Source organism: Rattus norvegicus, chromosome 19 (genome assembly GCF_036323735.1).
Source record: "Rattus norvegicus strain BN/NHsdMcwi chromosome 19, GRCr8, whole genome shotgun sequence".
Lineage (NCBI taxonomy): Eukaryota > Metazoa > Chordata > Mammalia > Rodentia > Muridae > Rattus > Rattus norvegicus.
The window spans coordinates 65,607,166-65,619,298 of record NC_086037.1 but is presented as its reverse complement, the minus strand read 5'-3'; positions in this window follow the sequence as shown (position 1 = coordinate 65,619,298).

The following is a 12,133-nucleotide window of genomic DNA, read 5'->3' as shown; positions in this document are numbered from 1 at the left end:
TGGTCCTAACGGACTAACGGACCTCGCTCCTGGGAACAGAGCCCAGGGCCTCAGGCAGGAGAGACCACCTGCTCTCAGGACTACCTGCCCTCAGGTGGACGTTTTTTACCTATCTTACAGCACTGTGCTCTGATAAAGCACCGAAACTAATTTGGGGGAAATGGTTTATTTCACCTTATAGATCAGATCGAGGGGAGGAGCTGGCTAGAGGCAGGAACTGAAGCAGGGGCCTTGGAGGAGCTGCTTACTGTTCACTTACATAACTCAGGACCACACTCCAAGGGCAGCAGTTTCTCGGTAGATAGGCCATCTTCCTAGGTGACTAGTTTATGTCCAGTTGACAAAAACTAGCAGTGTTTTAGGGTTCTCTGAACTGACAGAATGGGGGGAAATCTGTGTAAAATGGCATTTATTAGTCACAGGCTATGGTCCAACTATTCCAACAATGGCTGTCTCCCATTGGATAGTCCAACATTTCCCTCTTCAGTCCGCAAGGCTGTGTGTCTCAGCTGGTCTTAAGTATGTGCTGAATCAGTGTGGCCTCCAGTGGCATTGAAGGGATGGATTTCCCAGTGAGCAAGGATGAGCAGGCAGTGAACAAAAGCTTCCTCCTTGGATGCTCTCTGTATGGCTGCCAGCAGGTGTAGCCAGACTCAAGCTGGATTTTTCCACCTCAGATACAATCAAGAAAAGTCCCTCGTAGGCGCCCAGCAGCTTGGGATGTAGTTAATTCCATATAATGTAATGTAGCGGTTCCAAGTAGTGTAATCGAGGTGACTGCCAAGAGTCTACCACAGACAACTGACCGTTTGTTAATATACACAGGCGTCACTGTGATGCCACAATCAAGCTGCTTCTGGCCAGTGTTTGAGCACAACAGAAACTAAAGTAGGATACCGTTAAAAAGTACACCTGTGGTTCCAGTACACACTAAAATATACAATGTTTAAACATTCCAGAAAAACTAGAAAGGATTTTGAAGGCCCCGTCATAAAGCAATGGTGAAGAGACAGGCCTGCTTAGCCTGCTTTAAAAGTGCAGCGTGTGCATTGAAATGGAGCCTCTTGTAGGAGTTTGTATCAGTTTAAAAATTTTTAATGAGTTTTCCACTTGATTTCATTTTTTTTTTTTTTTTTTTTTTTGGAGACATTTTTACTATGTAGCCTTATCTGGTCTAGAACTTGGTGTGTAGACCAGCCTGGCCTTGAACTGGAAGATCCACCTACTTCTGCCTCCTATGTGCTGGGATTAAAGGAGCTTTTTACTTCTAGAATCGCCTTTAAGGGGGCTGGAGAGATGGCTCAGTGGTTAAGAGCGCTGACTGCTCTTCCAGAGGTCCTGAGTTCAATTCCCAGCAACCACATGGTGGCTCACAACCACCTGTAATGGGATCTGATGCCCTCTTCTGGTGTGTCTGGGGACAGCTACAGTGTACTTATATATAATAAATAAATCTTTAAAGAAAAAAAAATCCCCTTTAAGATGGGAGCTAAAGAGCTGGCTCTTGAAGTTTCAGGAGACACCATGCCCTCCTCTGACCTTCACCGGCACATGGGTGCACAGACATCCATGCAGGCAAAACACCCTTACACAAAGAATAAAGGACTCCAAGATTTAAAAACAAAAAGGATTGCCTTTAAGAATTAAGCTAGGTAGGGGCTGGGGATTTAGCTCAGTGGTAGAGCGCTTACCTAGGAAGCGCAAGGCCCTGGGTTCGGTCCCCAGCTCCGAAAAAAAGAACCAAAAAAAAAAAAAAAATTAAGCTAGGCATGGTGGTACTTACCTTTAATCTTGGCACTCTGCGAGCAGGCAGATGTCTGTTAGTTTAATTCAGCTTGGTCTACATAGTTCCAGGACAGCCGGGTTCTATAGAGAAACCCTAGCAATAAAGTATGGTGGCATAAACCCATAATCCTAGTGTCCAGACTGAAACAGGATTATCACAAGTTGAGGCCAGCCTGGGCTACATTCTGAGTCCCAAGACAACCTGAGGCTAGAATGAGGAAATAATACAAAAGGATACCAATACGGTAAAGCAGGCAACAGCCTCATCAAACTGGGGAGCCGCTTGGGGAAAGCTGACTTTCCTAAGTTAGAGGTGTGTGGGATGGTGACCAACCTAACCCGTGTGTCCAGACTAGAAAGCAGCTTGGAAGCCCTGAGGAAGTCTTTGTATGGCCAGCAAGGTGGCTCAGCAGAAAAAGGCCCACATGTCAGAAATGTGCAGGCTGTCCACTGACCTCCACACGTGCACTGTGACACACGGTTGATAAATAAACGTTCTTGCTAAAGCCTTTGTATAGTTAGCGTCATTACTCTAGGAGCTTGTCTTCAATGTCTGGAGAGACCTATTGTTTCTGTATGGCACTTTCCACTTCGACCGAGACCTGTATCAGGTTAGGCAGGAAGCTCAACAGAAGGTGTCCTGCCAGCTCGAAGGTCAGGGCATGAAAGTAAGTGGCAGGGGAGGGGGTGAGAGTATCTGGTGTCTATGTGAGTGTGGGAGGGGGTGTTTGGTGGGGAGGAGTTTGAGGTGCTAGAGATGGACCTAGGGCCTCTTACATGTTCTGTGAGCACTCTACCCCATGGTATCCATCCTCAGCCCTGGAAATAAATATCTCACCCTCTTCAAATTGGCTGCAACTTCCTGTGTGCCTGTGACCTCCCCAGTAGAACCTGTGTGATCCTTCATAGCCATTTCTGAGACCTTCCATCCCCGATGATCTGCTGCCTGGAGAGCTACAATCTAGGCTCTGAAGTGCTGGCTCTGGAATCAGATCTAGGGCACTGCAGAGCAGTCAGGGACCCATCCACCTTCTCTGCTGCCTCTGCTTTCCAGTCAGGCAACACCAGCCCAGCCAGGACCTGCCCCCGAGTAGAGGTAAGCTTTGGCTCAAGCTCGTACCATCTTGAAAAGCAGAATCCCATGCAGTGCTTAGTACTGGCTGAGAAAGTTCCAGACACCATTGTAAGTCTACACTTATGAATACTTGTGACATCCCATGGGCAAACCCCTGCCTGCTAGGAGCAACCAGGAGGGGGTTGGGAGTCAGCAATGTCCAGGAACAGCCACACTCCCACGTTCTCTCTGTTACCTGCCCCTGAGAAGGATCCGGGCATTTCTGAATTGGATGCAATCTTGGACCCTCCTAGGTTGCCAACAGGCCTTACCCCCTTAGGGAGATGGCTTAGAACCTGCCAACTGGTGTCAACAGCCCTATACCACACTGGGATAGTCCAGAATGGGCTGGGTGAGCCCCACTGGCTACACTAATTCTGTGGCCCAGAGGATGTTCCTGTCCACACCCCTCTGATAACACCCATGGAGGCCATGCACAACAGAGAACATGACCACAGTGGAGTGATGTATGTCTAGGATGTGTTGCTGGCCAGATGCATCCCAGGGCACCAGGCCATAGACAACAGCATTTATCAAAAGGCTAAGTGAACAAAACATTGAAAAGCTGGCATGGCCGCCTCATCTCTCTGTGTCCGTCCCTTCACCCAGTATCTCCGTTTACAGATGGGGCGACCAAGGCCGCCCAGCCTGCAGCAGTGACTTAGATGCACACAACAGTAAGTGATGGAGGGTGGGGCTTCAACTGGCAGTGCCTCTACTGGAGACAGACTCAGTGTTGCTTGGCATGTGTGAGACCCAGGTTTGGTCCCCTGTACTGCAGAAAACCCTCTCTCTGCACTCAGTGCCCTTCCAGCCACAGCCCAGACCAAGTACCCTTTATTACAGAACCAATCCAGGCAATCAGGAACAGTCAGGCACCCTGTGTGTGTGTGTGTGTGTGTGTGTGTGTGTGTGTGTGTGTGTGTGTGTGTGTGTGTGTGTGTCTGTGTGTCTGTGTGTGTGTCTGTGTGTCTGTGTGTCTGTGTCTGTGTGTGTCTGTGTGTGTCTGTGTGTGTCTGTGTGTGTCTGTGTGTGTCTGTGTGTGTGTCTGCAGCTGCCTCTTGATGAGTGGTCAGAGCTGCAGCCACCTTGCAAGCGAGGTGACCAGCGCAATGCCTGTGATTGAGGGCGCCTGCCGTAAAGAATGGTGTAGTAGTGGGTCATGGTCTATAGCTCTGGCCCAGGGGATTCAGACCCAAAGCCAGGGTTTTCAGCAGCCTGAGCCTCAGTTTGTTTTGTTTGGTCCACTGTCTCTCTGTGGTGCAGACTCACAGTCCTGCCTCTTCTTCCCAAATGCAGAGTGCAGCCATGCCTAAGACATCCCCAGATGGACATGTGTGCACACTCCCACACTCATGCACTCATGCACGCATGCACACACGCATGCATGCACACACACAAACAAAAATTAAAATCTGGGAAGCGGATATGGTGTGCATGCTCGCTAATGCTCAAGAAGGTCGAGGCAGAAATATCTGGAGTTCTGTGCCAACCTGAGCTACAAAGACCTCTCAAAACAAATTGAACAGCTTAGGAAGCAGCCCATTGTGACTCCTATAGCCATGCTTGGTGGCACGTGCCTGTGACCCCAGCACTTGAGAGGCTGAGGCTGGAGGCTATTTGTGCACCCACATGGAGGCTCACGACTGTCTGTAACTCAGACACTGTAAGCTCTGTCTTCCGGTACCAGGCAGGTGCACAATTTAGAGACCCAAAAGCAAGCAAAAAACCTGTGTTGGTTCCAGTGAGAATGCTCCCCCCACCCCACCCCCACCCCCGTAGGCTCATACATTTGAATTCTTGGGCCCCAGTTGGTGGAGCTGTTTGGGAAGGATTAGGGGGTGTGGCCTTGTAAAAGGAGGTGTGTCACTGGGAATGGGCTTTCAAAAGATATTAACTCTCAGCTACTGCCCCATGATGGTCGTGGACCCTAACCCTCTAGAACTGTGAGTTCCAGCTTAAATGCTTTCTTTTAGAGTCAGCGTTGGCCACAGTGTTTTGTCATGGCAATAGAAGAATAACTGAGATGCCAGACATACACATAACATAGAAATGGAAATGAAACACATCTCCAAAAACAAATAAAAGAGGGAGCTGGAGAGGTGACTCAGTGGTTAAGAGCACTGACTGTTCTTCCAGAGGTCCTGAGTTCAATTCCCAGCAACCACATGGTGGCTCACAACCATCTGTAATGGGATCTGATGCCCTCTTCTGGTGTGTCTGAAGACAGTGACAGTGTATTCCTATAAATAAAAAATAAGGGGTCGGGGGGCTGGGGATTTAGCTCAGTGGTAGAGCGCTTACCTAGGAAGCGCAAGGCCCTGGGTTCGGTCCCCAGCTCCGAAAAAAAGAACCAAAAAAAAAAAAAATCTTTAAAAAAAAAAATAAATAAGGGGTCGGGGACTTAACTCAGCGGTAGAGCACTTGCCTAGCAAGTGCAAGGTCCTGGGTTTGGTCCTCAGCTCCAATGAATGAGTGAATGAATGAATGAATGAACGAATGAATAAATAAAATCTTAAAGTTGCTGAGTAGGGTGACTCTAACTAAGCAGGCATTTTCCAAAAGGCATGGAACAACTAGCAGGTACACAAATGTGTGTGTCACTGATGTCCCCAAGCAGGAACAAGTAGAAAACAGGTAATTCCTAAACAGGAAGTGACGTCCCAGCACCTGGACCAGGGGCCACATCAGACCTGAGGTGTACATCTGATACACCCATATTCATAACCTCAGAGCTAGTTGTCACACGCCAGGATGTAGGGTTCTGGATATGAGTCCTTAGCACCAGCTTCTGGATTGAGAGTCAGACAGCCCTGGGGCTCCCAAAGGCCCCTAGAGTCCCACGTTTACCATAAGTGTCTAACACCTGCCAACACCTTGTCCTCCCAGAGCTCAGACCTAGACCCTGCCATGTCTTCTGTTCTTGGGGTTGGCACCATCCCCTGAAGGTCTTAGAGCTCTTTGGGTGTCCACCAGAGAGCAGCTGGCCAGGGTACCAATCTCTGCTCAGAAGTGTCTGCTCTGCAGGCGTTTTTGAAGCTGCAGGCTAGGGCCCTGTGCCTTGAGATGCTCCAGTCACTTGTATCAGGAAGGTGACAGTCACTGTGTTCCAGAGAAAGGGGCTCTGTGTATTTTATGTGCATTTTAGGCAACCTGATGAGTGAGGGGCAGGGAGAGAAGGAGGGCAGAACTCAGAAGTTCAGGCCCCTCAGAGCATCTCCACATGACTGCTTCCTCATGCCCCATCCCAGCATCCCCACGGACGTTGCTCAGGGACCCTGCCAATGGCTGCCTTGACCCAGTGCCTCAGCGTTCCAAGCTGGCCTCTCAGATCTCCCATTTGCAGTGTCTGATCTGGATTAACACCTCCAGTGTTTTATTTTTGTGCTGGGGTTTGAACCGAAGGCCTAGCACATGCCGGGCAAAAGCCTCTCAATGAGCAAGATCTCCACTTCTGCACTCTCCTTTCTCACCGCAACCTTCCTGGGCTCCCAGACGGGTGAGCAGAGGACCCTGCTACACAACACAGGAAGGACTGTGTAGATAGGCAAGCGAGATAGAGAGGTACCCTGGAGGCTCAGAGCACAGGGCTGCCCACCCCGGACAGCAGGGAATGTCCACTCCTTCAGAGCTATGACAGGGAGAGTGAAGAGGAAGCCAGAAGCCCTTCCTGCCTTGAGCTACCACCCACTCTCCTTCCCCTGAGGCCACTACTAGGGGGCTGGAGCCAGGGTCTCAGCCAACACCTCTCATGTTATATGTGTAATCCAGAGTACCCAGGGCCCCCACTAGCCCACATCTAGCAAGTGTGGGTTCTGGCCACACAAGCTCCACCAAGAAAACACCTAGGAAGGGAAAGATATTCCCAGGGAACCATGCAAGAAGTAACCTGATCACATACGGGTTTTCCCCATCACTGGGCCCTGAAACTTTGGGGCTAGGAGCTCTCTCCACCCTCTCCTTCAGCACCTACTAGGCTCACACACTTCCTACTCTGCTCGACATCTTGCCTAGCACACCCTGCCAAGAACCCTAATCAATCTTGTCTTCAGTGTCCTCTCTAACAACCACACACGGTATCCCTTCCTCCTTCCTTCCTGGCCCCTGCAGCTTGCCTGCTGTCTTAGTCAGGGTTCTCTAGAGTCTCTATATAGTAAGGGAATTGGTTGGTGACTTACAGTCTGTAGTCCAACTACCCAACAATGGTCAGCAGCAGCTGTGAATGGAAGTCCAAGGATCTAGCAGTGGTTCAGTCCCAAGAGGCAGGCAAAAAATAGAAACTCTTCCTTCTTCCAATGTCCTTATGTAAATCTCCAGCAGAAGGTGTGTCCCAGATTAGAGGTATGCACCACCATGCCCAGATCTGGGACTGGTTTTGTCCCATGTGACCTTGAACTCCTTGCCTTAAGCTTCTGGGATTCATAGCCACTTTGCCTCAAGATCTCCATACCAAGATCCAGATCAGAGGAGTTGGAGATTTAGCTCAGTGGTAGAGCACTTGCCTAGAAAGTGCAAGGCCCTGGGTTCGGTCCTCAGCTCCGAAAAGGAAAAAAAAAAAAAAAAGATGAAAAAAGATCCAGATCAGAAACTTGTATCTCCCAGCCTCAAGATCAGGACCAAAGGTGAGCCTTCCAACTCTGAATTGTAGTTCATTCCAGATAGAGTCAAGTTGACAACCAGGAATAGCCACTACACCTGCCCAGCATCCCTGCCCAGCATCCTTGAGTACTTACCTCTAACAAGATCCTAGAGAGAAGACTGTCTATCCGTCACAACCCTACTACCTTGTCTCTTCTGGGAGGGATTTGAGTGGGAGAGCAAGAGTCCCTGGCTGAACATGGCACCGGCTAATATACTGTTTTCTGCTCCCCAAGGGTCTGCAGCTGTAACCAGACCTTACATCCCCAGACCGTTCAGCCAATATTGCTGCTGCCTCTTAGAGGCTGAGAACTGAGCAGGTCATCGGACTACTGTTAGTCTCTCTTGCAGGCTCTGACACACTCTCTCAGGCACACTGGACTCCATAGCCAGAGCCTTCTATCTCCACCCATACCCTCCACCAGAGGACTGAGCAGAGGAACCAAGGTCAAGGGGTCTTCCTCACACACTGGCAGAAATGGCTTCCCATCATCCCAGAGAGGCCACGGTACAGTAAGATGGACAGTCCTTAAAGGCCTGACCTGACCCCAAGGACAGACCACCCCACTGAGGAGAGGCAATGGAGTTAGGCATTCCCTAGACACCATGCTGTGTGACCACAGAATCTGAACACCTAAGCATGTCTCAGGGGAGGAACGTGTGCCATTTCTGCAGCCCATTGTTCCGGGCGCCCTAGCTGAGGTACCAGGGTGGGGTACCTCACACTCATCTCTCACACTTTCTGTTTCTAACAGCTCTCCAGGGTGTGTTTGCATCTTTTTAAAATGTATTTTAAGATGCGTGTGATGGCTCTAATCTGTCATCCTAGTTCTCAGGAGGCTGAGACAGAAGGATTGCCATGAGTTCAAGGCCAGGCTCAGTTAAGTTACATAGTGAGTTCAGGCAAGATGAGCTTTCTTTTTTTGGGGGGGGGGGGTTCACCTTTCTTTGCTCCTGGTTCTCGCTCTCTCCCCCTCTCCCTCCTCCTCCCCTCCCCTTCTCCTTCCCACTCCTATCTCATGGCCCAGCTCAATCTGGACCCTTCCAGATATCTCTGGCTTTTCTCTCCCTCATATCTATAATAAAACCGGCCTCAACCACCCCAGCACCCACGCTCTCATTTTTTTTTTCCTTTTCTTTTTTTCGGAGCTGGGGACTGAACCCAGGGCCTTGCGCTTGCTAGGCAAGCGCTCTACCACTGAGCTAAATCCCCAACCCCCCACGCTCTCATTTTTATTCAGTACTAACCTCGTGTTTTGGTTTCTGTGGTCCCGTTTCTTGCTAACTGTTCTGGCCAACTGCAGTGTGTCAACCCAGAATACGGTTTTTGTGCTTAAATGACCAAGAACAGTGAGGTTTGGGGCTGCATGGTTTGGGTAAGTTCCAGTGGTGAATAAAGACTTTGTACTGGGCTGGAGAGATGGCTCAGTGGTTAAGAGCACTGACTGCTCTTCCAGGGGTCCTGAGTTCAATTCCCAGCAACCCCATGGTGGCTCACAACCATCTGGAATGGGATCCGATGACCTCTTCTGGTGTGTCTGAAGACAGTTGACAGTGTACTCATATAAATAAATTTAATAAATTTTTTAAAAAAGACTTTGTATTGTGTAGGGGGAGAGACGGTGGGACTATTGTTTCAAGAAAAAAAAAATTCACTTCAACAAAATGATTTGGGCCAGGTGGTGGTGTCATATGCCTTTAATACCAGTGCTCAGGAAGCAGAAGCAGGCAGATCTCTGAGTTAGAGGCCAGCCTGGTCTACACAGCGAGTTCCAGGATACCCAGAGCTATACAGAGAAACCCTATCTCAGAAAAAAAAAAATGGGTAGGTAGATAGGTAGATGGATGGGTGGGTGGATGGATGGATGGATAGTGGACGGGGAGGAAGAAATAGAGAGAGATGGTGATGGTGATGATGGTGATGATGATGATGGTGATGATGATGATGGTGATGATGGTGATGATGATAATGGTGATGATGGTGATGATGATAATGGTGATGATGGTGATGATGGTGATGATGATAATGGTAATGATGATAATGGTGATGATGGTGATGATGATAATGGTGATGATGGTGATGATGGTGATGATGGTGATGATGATCTGTATAGGCAGTGTTTGAGTGGCTATGGCAGAAAGGGGCCCAGCTTGTTTGTCAATGATCAGTCACATCCTAGGACTATAGAATCCACCCAGTCTTTCTGAGACCCAGAAACTCGTGCCCAGGACAAGCCATGACCACATCTGACCTAGCCAGGGACACTGAAGGAGTGTGTGGTCCCCCAGCTGGGGCTCTTTGGGTTAGGGGCAGTACAGTTGGGACCAAGAGGGCATGCTGGTCTGACCTGCAGTGTTCTACCCAAGGCCTGAGGTTCTGCCCTCAGCCTATGGGGCCTTTCTCAACACAGGTTTAAGTGAACAGCCCGGTGTACCCTGGCCCTGGCTCACTCCCTCAGCCTTCACAGGTCCACACGCACCCCAAATGCTTAGACACCATTGCCTCCAGGCCATCCCCTTTTACCATTGCTGCTTTCATTGTCAAAGCCCAAGGCCCAGGTCCTCTCCATTTGCCCCTTCTGCTCCGGTTCCCATTGGCCCGCCCCTCCAGCCCCAGGGTCAGACATGGGAATCCGAAGCAAGGGGATTAAAGCTTCGAATGCCACCGGGGACACGCAAGGCCTGGGCTTAGGGATAATTTCCCTTCTCTGCAAAGGCCGCGCATTTAGTCCACATGGGCCAGGAGGGATGGGGAGCAGCCCAAGGGCAGATGGCCACCACAGAAGAACAAGCTACTGTCCCCAGCCTGAACGAATTCCCTGAGACTAAAGTCGGCCACTGAGCTCCTGCGCCAACAGGTAGGAGGGGCAGCGGGGGGCGGGGAGTCCAAGAAGGTATGGGGACGCCATGTTTAGCCTCCAGGGGTCTTCACTCCCCCGTGTGCTCAGCGAAGGCCAAGAAACGTCATCTTCATTTTGCCAAAGTGGCTACCACATAGATTGTTATTATTTTATTTTAAGCATAAAAGTTTACATTTATTGATTTGCATGGGGTGTGGAACACCGTGATGTATTGTGGAGATCAGACAGCAACGATAGGAGCTGGTTCTCTCCTCCCACCATGCAGGTCCCAGGGATCAAAGTCAGGTCGTCAGGCTTGACGGCCACCAGCACCTATGTCTGCTAAGCTGTCTCTATCATCTCATGTTGGGTTATTTTAAGTTAAAGTCGACACATCCACCCACAATGGTGAAAGAGGGTCTTGGCTTGCCTGCTGTGCTGTCTGCCTGCTTCCCTCCTGACTGGAGCTAGTGAGACCCTGACAGTGAGGAAGGAGCGTATTTCTTCTCTCTGCTACTTGGCAGTGCCTATGGGGAGGGAGGTGGCCATTTGGTGCACAGTCCCGGAGATGAACCCTTACCTTAGAGGTTTCCGGAGTCTCCCCAAACCCCAGCAGAGACAGCTAAGGCCCATGTCACAGGGCTTCCTCTCTTCCAGGACAGCCTGTGCAAATAGCTGAGAGCCCTCCATGCTGGTATCTTCTAGAATCAGAAGTGGCTTTCTGGACTCCCACGTAGGCTTTTCCACATAGGAGACAGGCCCAGCAGGGCCTGTAAGTAGCCAGAGCAGCCACCCAAGAGGCCACTAGGGCCAGGTGCTGAGGGGTGACTTAGAACCTGCAGACCTTACAATAATTCTCAAGCTGGACATGGTGGCTTACACCTGTCATCTCAGCATTCAAGAGCCTGAGGCAGGAGGATTGGCAACAGCCTGGGCTGTGTGGTAAGCTCCAGGCCAGGCTGGTCTACAGAGTGAGACCCTTTTTCAGACACAAAACAAAAAAGAGACCTAAGGACATAGCTCCCTCGTTAGCATTTGCCAAACATTCAGGATACCCTGAGTTCATTCTCCAGCACCACATACACAAGGTGTGGTGGAGCACACCACTACTCCTAGCATACGGGAGGTTGAAACAGGAGGATTGCCTCAAATACAAGGCCAGCCAGAGCTATGCAGGACCTTGCTCAAAACAAGAGTTTTTGTTATGTCCCCAAAACCAACCAAAGAAATGTCTTTTCAAGCACAAGAGATCACAGAGAACACCTGAATATCAGCCTAGTACTCCCCAAATTTGGGCCTTCTGACACGATTGAGTGATTGATTGATCAGTTGATTGTGTGTGTGTGTGTGTGTGTGTGTGTGTGCGCATGCGGGTGCGTGTGTGTGTATATATGTGTGAATGTGTGTGAGAGTGTGTGTCTGTGTATGAATGTGTGTATATATGTGGTATATGTGTGTCTATGGGTGTGTGTGGTATGTGTGTATTGTGATGTGTGTGTGTATGTGTGTCTATGTGTGTGGTGTGTGTGTGAGAGAGTGTGTATATGTATGTGTATGTATGTATGTATGTGGGTATATGTGTGTGGTGTGTGAGTGTGTGTATGTGTGTAGTGTGTAGTATGTCTGTGTATGTGTGTGTGTGTGTGTGTGTGTGTGTGTGTGTGTGTACAAAGTGACTGCATCCCCAGAGAAGTGCTTCCCACATACCAGCAAACAACAGCCCTGTCCCCGCTTCAGCTACGCCACCTCCGCTTGC